The following is a 20,000-nucleotide window of genomic DNA, read 5'->3' as shown; positions in this document are numbered from 1 at the left end:
TCGGTGACACATAAAGCTGGCAGTCATTAACGCCACCTCATCCATAATGCTGAGGGGGAATCTGCTTGAGGAGCAGCGATTTCACGTAAAGAGATTAAAAAATATGATCTCTAACAAGGGCCTCTGCGGCCCAAGGGCCCAATAAAGGGAGAGAGACATTTTGGGCACCCAGATGTGAATGTTATTGTCGTGGAGAAAAGATCATATAATGAAAAACGCTACACTTATACGCTGTCATAGCAAAGCGCATTACACGTTTTAGGGTGTTTTGAAAGTGTTATCGCGCCCCATTGACACGGCGTCTATTTGAAGTGCCACTTGGTTATGTGAGTTTGTGTCGTGCTCAACGGAGATATCTGTCTGCATCACACAGTGGGCGATCTCATTTAAGAGCAGATGGGTTTTTCTCTGCGATGTTATGTGACATTCGAAAATAATATTCAGCACGTCTGAATGACTCTCCACCTCGGCGACTTATCAGTCCGGAATAATAAGCTCTGGAAGTCGTCCGCAAAGTCTGATTTATTCTTAACCTTCGTGACGAATAACCAGCATTGCTAAAGAGAATGATTATACTGAGGTAACATGGGTGTAGAATAGGTCTGATAAGTACGATGCTGGCTTATCACGGTCCTTTAACCAAACATTCCTCTCTCTTCTAGAGGAGCAGAAACAAGTTAATGTCCCGTCAGAGCTATGGACAGGGCGTGGTCCAAGAAAACTCTTCTGTAACAGGAACCAAGAAAGTACTTATGTTTTAAAATGTACCATTAATGTTTAGTGTTACGTTGATTTCTTCTGCTTGTTCAGATTTAATTCTTTGTATCCCAGCAACCACAGCAGAAATAGAAAGACTTTGAACAGGATGTTTTCCACAGTTTAGGACATAGCTTTCAATCAATTATACAAGTCAAAATAAATGGCCACATGTTGTTAACTATCTAAAATTACACCCTTGGTAAAATGTTTTTTATTCTCTCTCACTGCAGAAAGCCATGGTCTGATTGTCAAATCTAATTCCTGCTTTGGCAGGTCGTAATTAGCAGTTGAGTCGGAGCAGAACAGAATGATGAGGGTTAGAGGAAACTAGAGTGCTCTTTGTAATTTATGCTTCTTTGGAAAATCCAAAGCGAAATAAAAATTCAACTGCACAGATTTGATTGTGATATAAATGAAAATTGGCCATTTTGTTTCTCAGTCCCAGTGTAGTCTATGATTGAACCTTGACACCAACCAGTGTGATAATTAAGAAAAACTATTTAAGATCTTTAATGAACTCAAGACAAGAATTGCCACAACCCGACCCTCCATCTCTCCCAATGCAGAGCAGCCGTTCTTGGTTCCGCTTTGCGCTTCACTGCTCATCAACACAAAGACTTAAAGGTACAGTTTGTCTCGTTGACACAAAGCCTTTAAAATGGCTACGCATTAATTAAAATATTGGAGAAAGTTGTTGGAGAGAGTTGCCAGGTTGAGGACCCTGAACTCACTCAGGTTGCCAGGTTTAGGACCCTGAATTCACGCAGGGTGAGCGCTGCACAGATTTGCGCTGCATGGTTTGCGTAGGTGTGTCAGTGTGTGTGTGTGTGTCTGTGCGCACAGTTCAATGGCAGGATTGTTTGACGGGTCAGCGGACAGTACCGCCTCCGGCCCACCAGGTGCAGCAGGACCTCAAGGCTGCTGCACCGCCCATAAACCACATGGAAGTACTTGGGTTACACTGCAGAACTACATGTAAACGACAATATTTACTACATCTGTACGTCCCACTACCAACATGGTAGGCTACGTGTCTTCAAGGGTTCAGCAGCTAGGAGAATGTTAGTGGTAAACATGAAGGTGGTATATATAGTATATAGAGCGACACTTTACATTAGACGCAGGCCCTCCCTCCATCTTGCTCTGGGTGAACATCAAGCAGTGAAGAGTGTTGACTGCAGGGTGACGATTCCCCTTTAAGGGGAGATGGCAGAGTGGCAGTCACCTGCCAACCCCCCCCCCCCCCCCCCCCCCCCCCCCCCTCAGCCTGCATGCAGCAGATATTGCACACTTTGACTGCTTCTGTCTGGACTCCATAGATAATTGTGTTTGTAGCCACGAGTCTCAATGTGGATGTGTGGGTATGTGTGTGTGTGTGTGTGTGTGTGTGTGTGTGTGTGTGCACGTCTGTTGTGGGCTTTCACCGATATTAGAAAAACTAATTAAAAGCTTTGACCACTGATCAAACATCTCTTTCATAGACACCCCTTCGGACCTGTTTAAATATAAATAATGGATTGTTAGAAAGACACATATTTGGCATCTATGTTTCCAAAGATATTCATAGAAGATAGAAGATGTTATGTTCTATTCACCTGTTTTGAACGCTATCACCGGATTGAATGGGCATTATCAGTCGTTATCTTTTCAAATGCAGCCGGTAGTTCTTGCTATTGCCAGTATGCATTGCTTCAGGAAATGCTTATGCTTGATATTCTAGACTGATTAACGTCATTTATTTAATTTAATTTGCATTGCATTGCACTCAACTGGCGCAACCTTTGAATCATGTCTGTACCTTCATATTATACGTCCATTGTCCGTCTACATACTCCTTCTCCCCTGAAATCTAAACTCTGAACTCCAGCCAGGGCTAAATGAAATCAGTCCAACGAGATTCTGACCCTCTGCCCCCGGCTGTAAATAAATTGCTTGTTAGGGCTGTATACTTTAGTCACTAGAAAATAAAAAGTTAAGTGTAATTTAGTCATTTAAATAGCACTTTGAATCCTTGAATAGTCAACTTTTTTTATTTGGCATAATTTGTAGTCTTGTAGTTTTGTAGTGATTCTGCTTTAAAAAAAAGTAATTTGTAAAGCTTATTTTTCTCTTGAAATGTATTTTAATTTGATTGATTTTATGAAAGTTATTGGGTGAACCTGTTTTTTAAACTGATTCCCAATAGGGCCTTTGTTACTTTGAGTTTTTACATGATATATTTGCAGTTCGATAATGATCTTTGTTTCACCCTGCCTCAGGTTATTGGCTACTTTGAGTTTGTAACTCACAGATGTTATCAGGTCGTTTGGTCTGGAAGCGAAACTCTGTCGGTGTGACTACCTCTACTTGGTCATTTATCCCATTCATTAGGTTGGTTTGTAATTTATGTGTTAAAAACACAAACTTATGTGTCGTTTCTCATTTATTCCATTTTAAAATAATGATATTCCCCCATCGTCAGAAATAAGTGGTAAGAGAAGAAACCATAAATACCCACTCCAGAGTCCCACTCCAGAGTCCATTGCTGCTTCAAATCCGTTTCCACTCTGGTCCACACTGCCTGGCGGCCCTTCAGCTAACGGTACCATCCCCGGCACATTAAAGGTGAGGGGAGGTCAATTCTCTCTCTCTCTCTCTCTCTCTCTCTCTCTCTCTCTCTCTCTCTCTCTCTCTCTCTCTCCCCCTCTCGCTCTCTCTCTCTCTGTCTCTGTCTCTCTCTGTCTCTCTGTCTCTCTGTCTCTCTGTCTCTCTGTGTCTCTCTGTGTGTCTCTCTCTCTCTCTCTCTCTCTCTCTCTCTCTCTCTCTCTCTCTCTCTCTCTCTCTCTCTCTCTCCCTCTCTCTCTCTCTCTCTCTCTCTCTCTCTCTCTCTCTCTCTCCCTCTCTCTCTCTCTCTCTTTCGCTCTCTTCTGTTTCTGGAGTGACCTCGTTTCCCGACTTGCTCCTGTCGTCCAGTCAAGGTGTGAAGACGCCAGGCGTCGGGGTTGAGAGAGCGGGTTTAAACCAGTCAGCGCTGGCTGGCTGTTTGTGGTGGTCAGCTTTGGAGCTGGCCAAACTGACCAGCAAACCTGTTTGGTTAGATGGGTTAGCGGAGTTGGTGGTGGAGGTGTAGGTGGAGGTGGTGGAGATGTAGGTGGAGGTGGAGGTGCTGGAGGAGATGGAGGTGGAGGTGGAGGTGGAGCTCGAGCTGGCGCCATCAATAGAGACGGTCGGGGTTTCTTCTGGCTACACCACCCAGGACAACGTGTCGAGCGTGTATACAGGCGTCCACTTGCAGGCAGTCAGGGGAACCTGAGGATCCTGAATGAAGCCATCGCTGTTAAAGCCATCGCTGTGTCGTTTAAATCATTATCCCGCAAAAACCTCTTTCTCACGCCGCCCGGCCAGCCGGGCTACGTGGGTTCACTTCACTACGTTTATCAGCCCTTGATAGTGGACAGAACTCAAGTACTGAGATTGACTAGGATAAAGTCTCACCCCTTCCCAACTTGTCTTTAAAACCTCAATCCCCCCCCTGTTTCCCGCTCTGCCCCAGACTCCCGACAGCAGTTCTCTTGCTCGGCCGTCTCCTGGACTAAAGAGCTCGACTCCTCCAGTCTGCAGAGCTCCTTCCACTCAGGACCAAAGACTCAGGCAGATTCAGCGGGCTGCCATCAGCCAACCGAGCCGTCGGCAATCAGCAGCCTCCTTTGCGTTGAGAGGCTGCTGACGGAAAACACGCTGACGCACAGCCTTGTGAAGACTAAGGCACAAATGTCAGCCTGCAACACATAATGCCCACGCCCATTGCTACAGAATGAATTGTAATGCAACAAGAGTTGTTTCTCACCTGGAGTGGCCCGTTCATTAAAGGATTCAGAGCGTTGACCGGCATTGAGAGTCTAAAATGGGCTGCATTCATTCACTTAGATCGTCTTTGAGAATGAAAAAAAAGTTTGTTTACCGACACTTCCCCATTTCAGCAAATAAAACATACACTCATGCACACTCACACTCACACTCACACTCACACTCACACTCACACACTCAACTACACACACACACACACACGTGATGCTGCGGTGTGGCTCAGCGCTCTCTCGCCCCGGAGCTGGTCCTCATTATCGTCCGTCTTTGGTCTGATTCTCCACCTCGTGGTTCACTGAGCCGTCGCAGCGTTCCTCGCCCGGTGTCCTCTCTCTGCTCCCCCCCTGCGGTGCTCGTTTGAACCCCCCTGAACACACAGGCTAGGACGGGGTCCCCGAAGCCCCATCAGGCACAGGACCAGGTAGATACGGTCTGGTTCCAATCGCTCCAATCGGTTTGATTGTTTTGTCTTCAGCCCGCGACGCCGTTAGCCTCGGCCTCAATTAGCATCACAGCGGCGGCCTGTGTTAGCATGAAGTCACTGGTTTTAATGGGATCTGATCTCAGCATTGGGTCGGGGGGGGGGTCACCTGGGCTGTGGTCCTTGTGGTGTTGGGCTACTCCTCTTTACACCTCATTATTTATATTATGGATATATATAGATATATTATACAGTATACATACTGGTAGTGAGACCAGGATCAGGTTGTGGAGAGAAAAAAAAAAAGATTACTTCTGAAAGGAATAAGTTAACTTCATTATACGTAGTCTTTACCCAGGGGGCACCTTGGTAGTCGTGCATTTCCCAATACTGATAATTGATTGATGACTCTTTGATAAGTAAGTAATAAGATACCATTTTCTAATACCATACAGACACGCACACACACACACACACACACACACGAGCACACACACATGCACACGCAAGCACATGCACACTCACACGCACACAGACACACACACGCACACTCACAAACACATACACACACATACACATACATACATACTGACAGACACACACAAGCACACACACACACACACACACACACACACACACACACACACACACACACACACACACACACACACACACACACACACAGAGTGCACCTGTAAGCCTAATGAAAAGCAAATGTAAACACCCAGCCATAATTAGCAGACAGACCAGCGCTGCACAGATTAGTTTGAGTCTCTTAAGCCAGTAGCAGACATCGGCGAATTAGAGAAAACCTTGGATTATGAGCAAAGTCAAAAGCAAACATTTGACCTGTGCGACTGCATTGAAGCACAGTAACACACAATGTATTTTCCGACAGACTGGATTCATGACAATCCTAACACACACCCACAGTGCAGTCACACAAACACAGCCAAATAACAACACATACATTGATGCAGGAATGGGTTGGTGTTCGGAGTGTCGATCGCTCCTCAACTCTGCTTAATACATCCTTAGGCGACTTCGCTTTATCGACCAAACACATACTCCAGGCTTAAGGATTGGTCCGCCTTTTATACATTTATGTATATTGTATATAAATGTCTCCCCTAACATGAACTAACACTTACACACTCATTGGTCTAGTGTCGCCTGCCTCAGTGAGGCGACACTAGACCAGGAGGTAGAGCGAGTTCGCTAGTTCGATCCCGGCTATGTTTAGGTGTCCATGAGCAAGGCACCTCACCCTAACTGTTCCCTACAAGCTGGCTGTGTCCTTTCATCGTCGACGCTGCTGTCGTTGTGTGAATGTGTGCATGAATGGGTGAATGTTAGGCCATAAATAAAGCGCTTTGGGTTTCGAGCTTCTATGATGTGAGTGTGATTCTGTGCAAATGATGACGGAGAAATGAATGAATGAATGAATGAATGAATGAATGAATGATTCCTTGAACCTCCTTTGCTAGGGGATACATCTGGTCACATGGTTAATGCGGGTTAATGGCACAGGACTAATGACTCCTCTTGTGAGCAGGTGAGCGGGAAGACTTTATTTACGATCATTATGTAGGATTTAGGTCAAAGCCATCTGAGCTGAGGAATTGATTAAAAGGCGTTTTTGAGCTGTTATTATCAGTTACTCCGTTGGTGCGTGTGTGTGTGTGTGTGTGTGTGTGTGTGTGTGTGTGTGTGTGTGTGTGTGTGTGTGTGTGTGTGTGTGTGTGTGTGTGTGTGTATGTGTGTGTGTGTGTGTGTGTGCATGTGTGTGTGTGCGCTACAAACGCAGGCATATGTAGGGATACTAACAGAATACCCCCTCCCCCCCCCCCCCCCTTGGACCCTGATGACCTGACCTTCTGAAGCTGACTGGCGAGATGCCCCTCCATGGGGGGGTCGTCAGAGAGACCTCCCGGGATGGGGTCACTGAGAGAGAGTGGGAGGGGAGAGGGAGGGGGGAAGTGGGAGAGAGGGAGAGCGGAAGATAGAGAGAGAGAGGAATAAAGAAGGAGAGAGAGAAAGGGAAGGACAAAATACACAGCGGGTGAGAGGGAGGGGTAAGGAAGGAAAGCGATAGGGGGAGTGTGGGGGTCTTTCTCCTAACCCATGCAACAAGCAGATGGGAGATCCATAATACCCCCCCCCCTTGCTGTTTTATTCAGACTCAAAGGAAATCAAATCACAGAGAGGCTGCGTGTGCGAGTGTGTGTGTGTGTGTGTGTTTAAGCACGCTTTTGTGTTTGTGTGTGTGTGTGTGTGTGCGTGTGTGTGTGTGTGTGTGTGTGTGTGTGTGTGTGTGTGTGTGTGTGTGTGTGTGTGTGTGTGTGTGTGTGTGTGTGTGTGTGCACGTGCTTGTGAGCATGTGCACACACATGTACACACAGTGTGCACACAGTGTGTGCATACGCTTGTGTGTGCTTGTTCACCAAGAGAGAACATGATGGACAGGTTGACTGGACCAATCTGATGGGACTGGGAGGAGGGATTTACAGGGAGGATGAGGAGGGAGCAACAGAGGCGTTATAGGGCCCTGCCCAGGGATACATAACAACAGAGGCGTTATAGGGCCCTGCCCAGGGATACATAACAACAGAGGCGTTATAGGGCCCTGCCCAGGGATACATAACAACAGAGGCGTTATAGGGCCCTGCCCAGGGATACATACCAGCAGAGGCGTTATAGGGCCCTGCCCAGGGATACATAACAACAGAGGCTTTATAGGGCCCTGCCCAGGGATACATAACAACAGAAGCGTTATAGGGCCCTGCCCAGGGATACATAACAACAGAGGTGTTATAGGGCCCTGCCCAGGGATACATAACAACAGAGGCGTTCCAGGGCACTGCCCATGGATACGTAACAACAGAGGTGTTATAGGGCCCTGCTGCCCATGGTGTTACAGGGCCCTGCCCATGGATACGTAACAACAGAGACATTATAGGGCCCTGCCCATGGTGTTATAGGGCCCTGCCCATGGATATGTGACAATGTTGCTGGCAAACAAATGGACGTATGCCTGCAACATTACATTTTGTTTATCTATGGCCCATGGATACGTAACAACTTAGGTGTTCTATGGCCCTGCCCATTGAAACTTAACAACTGAGGCGTTCCAGGGCCCTGCCCATGGATACTTAACAACAAAGGCGTTATAGGGTCCTGCCCATGGATACGTATCAACACAGGTGTTATAGGGCCCTGCCCATGGATACTTAACAACAGAGGCGTGATAGGGCCCTGCCCATGGATATACTCCGCCCTGAGATCAGTAACACGAAGCACGGACTGTGGTCTGAACCCAGATGATGACTCCTCCCCTACTGCTGCAGGGAGGAAGTCAGGAGGCACTTGTCCACATATTCATATATCAACATATCCATATGTCCTTGCAGTATATCCATCGCCCCATATCTCATCATCTCCTCCTCATTATTTGAGGTCTCCCGCTCCGACCACAGAGGCCTTCTCCTCCCTTTAGCGATGTTAGCCCGCTAGCTGCAGAGTATTATTTATGCTAACGTGGCCCATGGAGATCTAGCCTTTACCCCTCCCCCCGACAGCCACATCTAGCCTTCAGCCCCCCCCCCCCCCCCCCCCCCCCCCCACACACACACACATACACACACACGCACACACACACACACACACATACATTTACATAATGCCTCATTTACATAATGTTTGCAGTAGCCACACAGAAACACTCAGACCCACCGAACACCTTGAAAACACACACTTTACATATGCACACAATATAACACACACACATACACACACACACAAAAAAAACACAAAGGCATTGACAAACACACAAATTCACGCAGATACGCAGGTATACACACACGCGTGCACATGAACACACACGCCCATGTGCCCGCCGTGCCGTCGGGGTGCGAGGGGGGGGCAGGCGAGGTCTGCGGTTGCGTTGCTGGCTCCATTGTGTGACTGCTGAGGGCTGAGGGTCCTTTAATGAGCCCTAATGGGGGCCAGGGGGACTCTAATTAATCCACATGCGCACACACACAAAAGGCTTGTCTCTGCTGCTCTGCCCACCCCGACTCACCCCCGCCTCACTCTCACACCTCACTCTCCACCTCACTCCCACCTCACTCTCCACCTCACTCTCCACCTCACTCTACACCTCACTCTACACCTCAACCCCACCTTACCCCCACCTCACCCCCACCTCAATCTCACAACTCACTCTCAACCTCAACCCCACCTCACTCCCACCTCACTCTACACCTCACTCTACACCTCACTCTACACCTCAACCCCACCTTACCCCCACCTCACTCTCCACCTCACTCCCACCTATCTCTACACCTCAACCCCACCTTTCCCTCACCTCACTCCCACCTCACTCTACACCTCAACCCCACCTTTCCCTCACCTCACTCTCCACCTCAGTCTACACCTCAACACCACCTCACTCTCCACCTCACTCTACACCTCACTCCCACCTCACTCTCCACCTCACTCTACACCTCAACCCCTCCTTACCCCCACCTCACTCTCCACCTCAGTCTACACCTCAACCCCACCTCACTCTACACCTCACTCTATACCTCACTCTCCACTTCACTTCCACCTCACTCTACACCTCACTCTACACCTCACTCCCACCTCACTCTACACCTCACTTCCACCTCACTCTACACCTCACTCTACACCTCAATCTCGACCTCACCTTACCTTACCCCCACCTCGCCATGTTGTTTGTTGCTCTGTTTAAATATATGTCTGTCTGTCTGTCTGTCTGTCCGTCCGTCCGTCCGTCCGTCCGTCCGTCCGTCCGTCCGTCCGTCCGTCCGTCCGTCCGTCCGTCTGTCCGTCTGTCTGTCTGTCTGTCTGTCTGTCGGTCTGTCGGTCTGTCTGTCTCTCTCTGTCTGCCTGCATGTCTCTCTCTCTCTCTCTATCTTAAGGAATGAGACAGGCCGCCGTTTTCCTGATTGGAATGTCCAGGAAGCAGCCGATCACATGAGTCCAATGTTCTCTACGTCAGACCTTACTCAGAAATGTGTTTCCATTGATCAGCTCTTTAGAACACAGTGTTCCTCATAGTGCTCCACCCAGACCAGCTCCGACCTTCCTCTCCTACCTCCACCTGCCCCTTCACAGGGCTCACATGCTCCAACCACCGCAGGTGGAGGTCAAGGCTGCGAAGAGGAGGTGGACGAGGTGGACGAGGAGGAGGGGGAGGAGAAAGTAGAAAAAAAATGAGGGCTAATTGCACCAAATATGTCTATTATTATGAGTTTCTAAAGCCCATTTTCCTCTGTGCGGCCCCCCCATTCAGAGCCGCCCTTAAGTGCACAGTGTCTGCGGTGAAGGTCACGGCCCCCCCCCCCCCTCCCCGCCCAGAATGAAGATGCTAATGAAAGGTTCTAGTCCGCTCTACGTCCACGGCTCCTGAAAGGTTGCTCTTTTGAACCACCGTTTTGGAGCACATTGTATTTCACATAGCTCTTAGCCATCCATTATATACATAAACATAGGCCTTACATGAAGCGACAGGGGAAAGGAGGGGAGACGAGATGCTGGGTGGAAGTGGAGACAGCGGCCTTCTGCAGAGACGTCACATCCGTGATGTGTGATGATACGTGATGTGTGATGATACGTGATGTTTGATGATACGGGATGTTTGATGTGATGTGATGTGCGATGTTATGGGATGTGTGAAGTTATGTGTGATGGGTGATATTATTTAATTTGTGAGATCTGATGTATGATGTGTGATGTGATGCGTGATGTGTGATTGTGATGTGTGATCATGATGTGTGATGTGTGATGCGTGATGTGTGATGTGTGATGTGTGATGTGTGATGTGTGATGTGTGATGTGGTATGAGTGATGTGTGATGTGTGATGTGTGATCATGATGTGTGATGTGTGATGTGTTGGGTGATCTGTAAAGGCCATCTCACACCTAAAATGCAAGTCAAGAACACAGCAACAACACCAATATTGTGGCGCCAGTCGGGAATGTGTCTGAGAGCTGATTGTCCAGAGTGATGGGCTTTGTAACATGGAAGGCATCATTAGGCTGCTCTGAGTGTGTGTCTGTCATTCCGGATTGTTAAATTGCTATATTAAATGTCCAATGGGTAGATGTTATATTCAATTCGGATTTCACTCCACTGATTACCTCACCAGCTTCTCCCTTTCTAGTGACTACAGTGGCCTGTAAGGGCCTGTACTGCTCTGTACTGGCCTGTACTGGCCTGTACTGGTCTATTGATCATTAATCTGCATCTAGCAGTTTGCACTACAAACCAGTGTGTACCCAAAAGTATTGACCCCCCCCTTCCTCCTGCAACAGCCTTCTGTCAGAGCTGAATGTCAGTTCTGGGCTACTGTAAAAACTAGTGGTGTAACATTGCCGGGGTTCATATAACTGTTCATATAACTGTATTACTGCAGGCAGAAGGTGAAAAAAATGTAGGCATTTTCATTATTGAAATCCCTGATGATGCATTGAAGGACGGATAGATTGCATATGAATAGAAACACATCACAGGGGTTAAGCTGGTTTTCGTATCATCTTTAAAAATCATCTTACATCTTAAAAAGAAAAATGTTTTCAGTCTCAATTTCCCCAAACCATGACCCACCACTAAAGCACACAGACCTTTCGGATGCTGAGGAAATGACCCCATTACCCGAGTGTACCCGGACTAATGCCTCCCTAGCCCTCCCTGGGGGGGGGTGGGGGGGCGCTGTAATGTCCCTCTGACCCGCTGCTCGTGATGACTCACTCTTCACATTAAAGGGGACATCCTGGGCCATGCCTGGCTCTACCTGGGAGGTCTTTGGGTGTGTCTGTTTAAGAATGTGAGTCTTGTGTTCCCTCTGAATGTGCAGAGCAGCGGGGAGAGCGGTCGTGTTGTTCTGAAGCAGCACAAGGCGACCTGGAGCCTTCCTGTTTGTTTACAGGAAGCCGATCCAATTAGCGTCAGAATCCAGACCTTCCAGTGTGGGTTTCAGAATAACATCTTATCCTCTGTGTCATCCACACAACACCACGTAACAACCTCTGGGGGGGGAAATGTAGAGAGTCTCGGCACGCAAATTAAAAAGCAAACCTGGACTTTCCAAGATCAACAGTTGCAAGAGACGTGTTGAAGTAAAACAGACGTTATTATTTAATGAATGCAAACGCTAAATTGCATTTCCTGCGAGCCAAGCGTCCTCATGCCTGTAACAGTCTGTCCTCCCTTTAACAGTCTCTCCTCCCTGTATCATTCTCTCCACACTTTAAGAGTCTCTCCCCCCTGTAACAGTCTCTCCTCCCATTAACAGTCTCTCCTCATGCCTGCACCGGTCTCTCCTCCCTGTAACGGTCTCTCCTCCCTGTAACAGTCTCAACTCCCTGTAACAGTCTCTCCTCCTTGTAACTGTCTCTCCTCCCTGTAACAGTCTCTCCTCATGCCTGTAACAGTCTCTCCTCATGACAACACTCTCTTCCTCCTTTAACAGTTTCTCCTCCCTGTAACGGTCTCTCCTCCCTTTAACATTCTCTCCTCCCTCTAACAGCCTTTCCTCCTTGTAACAGTCTCTCCTCACTCTAACAGTCTCTCCTCATGCCTGTATCACTCTCTCCTCCCTGTAACAGTCTGTCCTCCTTGTAACATTCTCTTCTCCCTGTAACAGTCTCTCCTCATGCCTGTAACAGTCTCTCCTCATGACAACAGTCTCTTCCTCCTTTAACAGTTTCTCCTCCCTGTAACGGTCTCTCCTCCCTTAATCATTCTCTCCTTCTTGCAACAGTCTCTCCTTTCTGTAAAAGTCTCTCCTCCCTGTAACAGTCCCTCGTCATTGTAACAGTCTCTCCTCATGCCTGTAACAGTCTCTCCTCCCTGTAACAATCTCTCCTCCCTGTAACAGTATTTCCTCATGCCTGTACTGGTCTCTACTCGCTGTTACGGTCTTTCCTCCCTGGTCCCTCCTCTGTGTCTGGGTCATCGTATCACCGTGTGTGGCAGCTCCTCTGAATTGCCACATTCATATGTTGAATCCATTTTAAATATTTGAACTTATGATTCTGCCTGACGATGGTCTTGCTTGGTCTTTTTGTCCAGTGACTTCGTATTGAATGCATATTTGACATATGAGCAAATGTAAAACAGTGTGTTCAGAATGTCTCTACACACAACGTATCACGGGTCTCTTTTGCTCCTCCCTACATCTTAAAATACAAGCAGAGGAGCTTTGCTCTACACCGCTGTGGATGAAAGATGTTTTCCAGTGTTGGCATGGACACTAAAGTCACCCTTGGTATAATCACATTGTCCCAGTTTGTTCATTAAAGCAGCAAATGGAAGAACGCAACGCAGTTATCACATGTTGCTCCTCTGCGGTCGTCTTAGTGATCTGCCGTCGCTCGCTCTCCATGTTCTTCATTGAATTCTCTTTTTATTCGAGTGTGTGGACGGGAGGTAAACCGTTTGCCTGGGTGATGGGGCTCACTAATGATGGGGAGAGTTGACTGTCTCTGGGCATCGCAGGGGAGTGGCTCCCCCGGTCTGGGGGGAGAGAGCGACTCTGTCCTCACGGTGTCCACGCTGTCTCCCCCGTCTGAGGGGAGAGAGAGGAGGGAGACCTTGTCTCCCCCCAGTGTGAATGTAGTCTACACCACCTCAGGAGGTGTGGTTTACTCACGGAGCCAACTCGAGAGTTGTTGTGTAGAGAATGTAGCCTCCACCCTGTCCTGACATGCTTCTCCTACACCCTCTTCTGACGATCCATTCCGCTCTCTCCTGACGTGGTTCTCCTCCACCTTTGCCTGACGTGGTTCTCCTACACCCTCTCCTGACATGGTTCTCGCTCAAGCATCTCCTGACGTGGTTCTCCTACAGCTACCTCCAGCTCTTGTGCAGCCCTTCCTGGTCACCGAGACAACGTCTGCCTCTGCATCACCATCTCACAGCCGTCTTCGCACCGTGATCGGACTGGAGATTCAGAAGGCTTGTGTTAACAAGGCCCGTGTTGTGCTGTGTTGTGTGTCGTACACATCGCTGCCCAGTGCTAGGATTAGATAAGACGGTAGAGCTAGCGAGCGGTGGTCGTCCGCGAGCAGGACCACCACGCCGTGATGAATGGGTCTATCTCCAGGAGATACACCATTCAGCAGCAGCATGCGCTCATGTGCACCACTCTGCACACTGTGTGTGTGTACATATATACTCTTTGTGTGTGTGTACATATATGTTGCTGTATGTGTTTGTGTGTGTGCGTGCGTATTTGTAAGTGTGTGAATGTGTACATATGTGTGTTTGTGTGTGTGTGTGTGTGTGTGTATTTGTAAGTGTGTGTATGCGTACATATGTGTTTGTGTATGTGTGTATGTGTGTTTGTGTATTTCTATGTGTGTGTATGTGTACATATATAGGTGTTTTTGTACGTGTGGGACAAGATTACAAAAAAACGATTTTCCAGGAGATGCTGACACCCACACAAAAACCTTTTTCCTGCTGTCATTCTGTAGCTTAGCGTGTAGCTCTGACTTTGGGGGCTCTGCTGATAGCCGGCCTTGTTAGGAGCTGTAACAACTTCTCCCCAGACGCTGGGTGAGGGCAGACTCTAACTACCTTCACACCGCTTCAGACCAGCTGTACTATTTCATCAGGACGCGTGGTGTTAGACCTCGCAGAGTCACAGAGCGTCGGAGGCCAGACTCTGCCTGAGCAGGACGGTGAACGCAGCCTGGTTCTGTAGGGCCGATGTCTCCAGAGAACATTGATGTACCACGTCTGCAGCGTGGAGACCTAGCGGGGGTGTACCAGAACGTGGGTCCGCTCTCCCAGTGACACGTCCCTGAGCAGTGTTCGGTTCGGTTCGTCTGGAGGTCCTGCTCCTTAAGGGTGATATCTTATGCCACCAGGTGTGAGTGTGATTAGCCATTCCAAGCCATTTTGAAAATCGGCCTCTTGTGACCTAGATGTGTGTTGGATAGATCAGTCTACCAGCCTACCCAGTGGACTGTAGCAAACGTTGCTCGTCTACCCGTCATACATCTAGGTGGACAATCCCACCTATGATGTCAGAAGGGGCAGTTTTGGAACGCGGCCACATTGAAACACAATACACAGTGGAACGAGCAGCAAAAAAATGGCCGACGTTGAAAACAGGAACTAGGAGTTGAGTCGCCACGGTTACCTCAGACCTGGGTTTATGATTTGCACGGTGCGGACCGCTGCGTTCGCCGGATTCATTCTCTTAATGTATGAATTGAGTCGGTGTGCCGGAATGGAACGGCCTCATGGTGTTTCTGGGTGTTTGTGTTCAACTCAATCACAGCGATTCAGCCGACAACGGCCTGAGGCTTAGACGGAACAAATGGGAATTTAAATGAATGTGTGTGTGTGTGTGTGTGTGTGTGTGTGTGTGTGTGTGTGTGTGTGTGTGTGTGTGTGTGTGTGTGTGTGTGTGTGTGTGTGTGTGTGTGTGTGTGTGTGTGTGTGTGTGCGGTTGTGCGGGTGTGGCTGTGTGTGTGAGTGTGTATGTTTCTGTGTGTGTGTGTGTGCAGGTGTGCGTGTGTGTGCGTGTGTGTTTGCATGTGTGTGTGCGTGTGGGTGTGTGTGTGTGTGTGTGTGTGTGTGTGTGTGTGTGTTTTTGTGTGTGCGCGTGTGTGTGTGTGTGTGTGTGTGTGTGTGCGTGTGTGCGTGTGGGTGTGGGTGGTTGTTTATGCGTGTGTGTGTGTGTGTGTGTGTGTCTGGACTGAAACTGCTGTGTGTGCTGCACACAGACATGCTCAGATGCTCAGCTAGCGGAAAATGACACAGTGTGCGTGTGTGTGTGTGTGTGCGTTTCTATGCGTGTGTGTGTTGGCTGTGTTGAGATGTGTATGGTAACATATTGACTAAAAATATCCATACGTGTGAAAGGAACATGTACCATAAGAGAGGGTTTTGGTATTAGTTGAAGTTTTAGTATTAGACCATAGTAATATTATTGAACGGATGAATTCATACGCACATTGACGCCCCCACAGTAGAGTCACTGAGAAGGTTTTTGAGTCTGGTGACTCCATGTTGAGGGTGGATCATGCTGAGGAGCGAAAACATTTGGTTTTTCTTTAGATAACAATAGAAGTCCCATACGACAACGATGGGTGTTAATCTGAGCGTTAGTCTACCATATGTCCACATGCATTGAAAGTCATGTGTTCTTCTTTCTACTTCTTTTGACATGCTGTTGTTGTCTTTTACATCTTTGCATCTTACATCATCACTCCCCTTTTGTCCTTATTGCCAGGCCCTGACCAGGACCTATGTTAAGGCCCTGACCAAGGCCTGACAAGGGCCTAACCAGGGCCTGGGCTTCAATCTGGTCTGGCCTGTCTGGTCTGACCAGTCCAGGCTGCAGTCACCGGAAAACTGTTGTTAAAAAATCTGGTCAAATCATGTTAAATAAATGTTAATCTCTTTGTTCAAACGAGGGGATCTTGTGAATGTGACACAAATTATTCCTGGAAAAGCCTGGAAAAATGTTAATACACACTTTTTTTCTTGCTATGAGAAGAAGTTACTTATTACCTAAATTAAGCATATTGTGTGTCCATATTCTCTTCATATGGACGGCATGTCCGTGCCTTTAGGATTACAGAACATTTGCCTAATTATAATGGGGATGTGTCTCACTAGTATGAGAAAGGGGAGAGTGTTCTTTACTGGATTCTTGAAAGCGTTGTAATGATGTGTGCTAATAAAGAATTGGATGTCCTGAGGGAATTAGTAATAATGTAACAGAGCAGCTCATCAGAAGTAATGATAATCGCTTCATGGTTCCCAAATATCCATTTAAGAACAAAACATACATTTAAATCAAGATCGACTGTCTTCTCTAATTCAATTTCATTGTGAATGAATTTAATGAATTCCTGCTAATCGTATCACTCATGCTTTAGTTATTATAAACAAATACTGGTCAAGGGAGAACTTTGTCTGGTCATGGTAACCATCTACCCAAAGCTGTTTGCTATCACTGGGTTATTATGAGTATGGAATTTATTTTATTTTTATAAAATGTTTTTCTAGTAAGTTTAAACTTTGGTAACTGAAATAAAGATAATAAACGTCCCTAATGTCTCCCATGCACCATGGTGACTTAAGATATAATGAGAAGGTGACTGTTGATACGAGAACATTAACTCTCATTGAGTCCATCATGAAACCTGCACCATTAAAATATCTCACAATGCACTGAGGTGTTGCTTAGCAACAACAGAAAAGCTACGGTTACTATGGAAGTCTCTGAACTACACCATTCAATTATAACTAAACATACTTGGAACATTGGTGTTTATATATGTAATATATAGATATATTCACTTCGGTTGGCTAATTGCTTGTCACTGCGTTTTTTATTTGAATACGTTGCTTCCTTGATTAAGACGCTTTCTTCGCTATTCCAAAATAATAAGTAAATAAACCAAGATTTGCGAGGTTTTATGTACCATAACTCCTTCGAATGATTGCCCTATGTATAACTTATGTTCCTCTGAAAACCGCTCAGTATTATTTGAGTTAATGTCCTCCACAAAGCATTTCTGCCAACGCTTTTTCCGAGGCTGTGAAAAATTCACGAAGTCCATTCCTCATTTCAGCCCTGACAGATGGTGATTCAGACGACAGATGTCTTTGTTCACAAAACTGGATGTTTCTCTTCAAGTTAGATATGATTATTGTTAGCAGAATTCAAGACTTTGTATGAAAAAAATCCAGTAAGCCAAAATCACCATACGGTTCACCAATATGTGGTCCTGCCAGAAAGCGAGTCAAACGGAGAAAGAGCCATATTGTCAACATGTATACGTTGAGTTGTCATTGGACATATGGTACTGGTTCACACTCCATCTACTGCATGCGCTGCTGTCTTTGTAGTTCCCCCACAATGCCATGAAGCGATACGCGGCGACGCGGCTCCAAGAGCACCAGTGGACAAGAATAGATGGTTGTCACACATCGTTTACTCAGTGCCCACGTTAAGTCTCCGCAGTAAACACCTTCCTCCCCTCAGCAGACGGCGGGTCACCCAATGAATCCCCGCTCTAGAGGGTATCACCTTCTCAGAGCTGGCTCCGGGGCAAATGGCTTAAGTAGATTATCCGGCAAGCCAATTTAGCAAAAGCAGGATAATTGTGTAATGAGGATACTGAATATGCCCACCATATTGTGTTTCATAATCTGGAACTTAATAACTGTCTGTGTTGTAAGTTGGAACCATTCGTTACATTACTAACCAGGGTTTGAGAGGCAACGCAAAGAGGGAAAGGCACCGTTTATATTGTTAGATATCGTGAATGAGAAACGATGGAGCCTACTCTTTTCTCAACAATAGCGCAAGGTATTTATTACATAGCTGGCTTTTACATCGCATCGTGAGTTTGATTATGTAGGCCTACTATTTTGTATTCCTTTATCTTCTCCTGATTTATCAACTGTGAAGGAATACTAAATTAATGTACAATTCATGCCAGGCAATGCGGGCCAATCAACATATCATTACAATGCATAATGCATTCAAAACAATATTTTTATCATTGTTTAATATTACCAACATAAGGAGCCTTATCCTAACCCTTTGACCAGCATACATTTTAAGTGAATTTGTCACAAAATAAATTAACCTTGGCTGTGCTTGTGTTGCAATGCCCATATTAAAAATGTATTAAAGACAAATTGTGTTGTGTTTATAAAGAAGACAGATATCACAGCTTCTGAAATTATTAATTTATTACTTTATAGTTAGTATTTTACGCTATAGATACATTTTACAGCATGAAACATCAAATGATATTAATTCCACACATTGAATTAACCTACAAATTAGTTGTTTGTACACAATACACTTTTCTATTCAAATGCTACGCTACATAATATTACTAAAGTTTCCCAAACAGTATCTTTTATTAAAATCTGTTTAATATTTTACCGCTCAAATTTATTTTCTCTATAGGCTTGTTTATTATATTAAATATGGAGAGAAAGAATGACCATTGAATATTTAAAAACGTATAATATATGGCTAAACCAAACATCTGTCTTGATCTTCCAATTCACTATCACACGCATTCTGGAGCACCTGTAGTTCTCCCGTAGATCACCTGTAGATCACCTGTAGATCACTTGTAGATCACATATCACCTGTACACCACCTGTAGATCACCTTCAATCACCTGTAGATCACCTGTACACCACCTGTAGATCTCTTATCACCTGTACATCACCTGTAGATCACCTGTAGATCACCTGTACATCACCTGTAGATCACTTATCACCTGTACACCACCTGTAGATCTCTTATCACCTGTACATCACCTGTAGATCACCTGTAGATCACCTGTACATCACCTGTAGATCACCTGTACACCACCTGTAGATCACCTGTAGATCACCTTTAGATCACCTGTAGATCACCTGTAGATCACCTGTAGATCACCTGTACACCACCTGTAGATCACCTGTAAATCACCTATCATCTGTACACCACCTGTAGATCACCTTCAGACCACCTGTAGATCACCTGTAGATCACCTGTAGATCACAAACGCTTGTTCTCCACATCTAATTCGGATGCATTAAATTAAATCATTTGTTTTATGAACAAGTATTCAGTAAGACTTTATAACAACCTTCATAAATAAGCATTAACCACCCAGTTGAAAATTATTAATTGGACCTGAGATGTATCTCCATGATCCTACTATAGATCTATTATAGATCTATAGCGTTAGAACCTGTCCATCATTACTCAAGACATCAGTGACCGTCTCAATGATGTTAGCAAGGAATTGGTTTGCACAAAGTTACCGAATGCTTGTGAACTGCACAGGAACACACACACACACACACACACACACACACACACACACACACACACACACACACACACACACACACACACACACACACACACACACACACACAGACACATGCAGTAACGTGTTATCTGTGTGC

Source organism: Gadus morhua, chromosome 23, assembly GCF_902167405.1.
Source record: "Gadus morhua chromosome 23, gadMor3.0, whole genome shotgun sequence".
NCBI lineage: Eukaryota > Metazoa > Chordata > Actinopteri > Gadiformes > Gadidae > Gadus > Gadus morhua.
Note: the sequence above shows the minus strand (reverse complement) of the source record.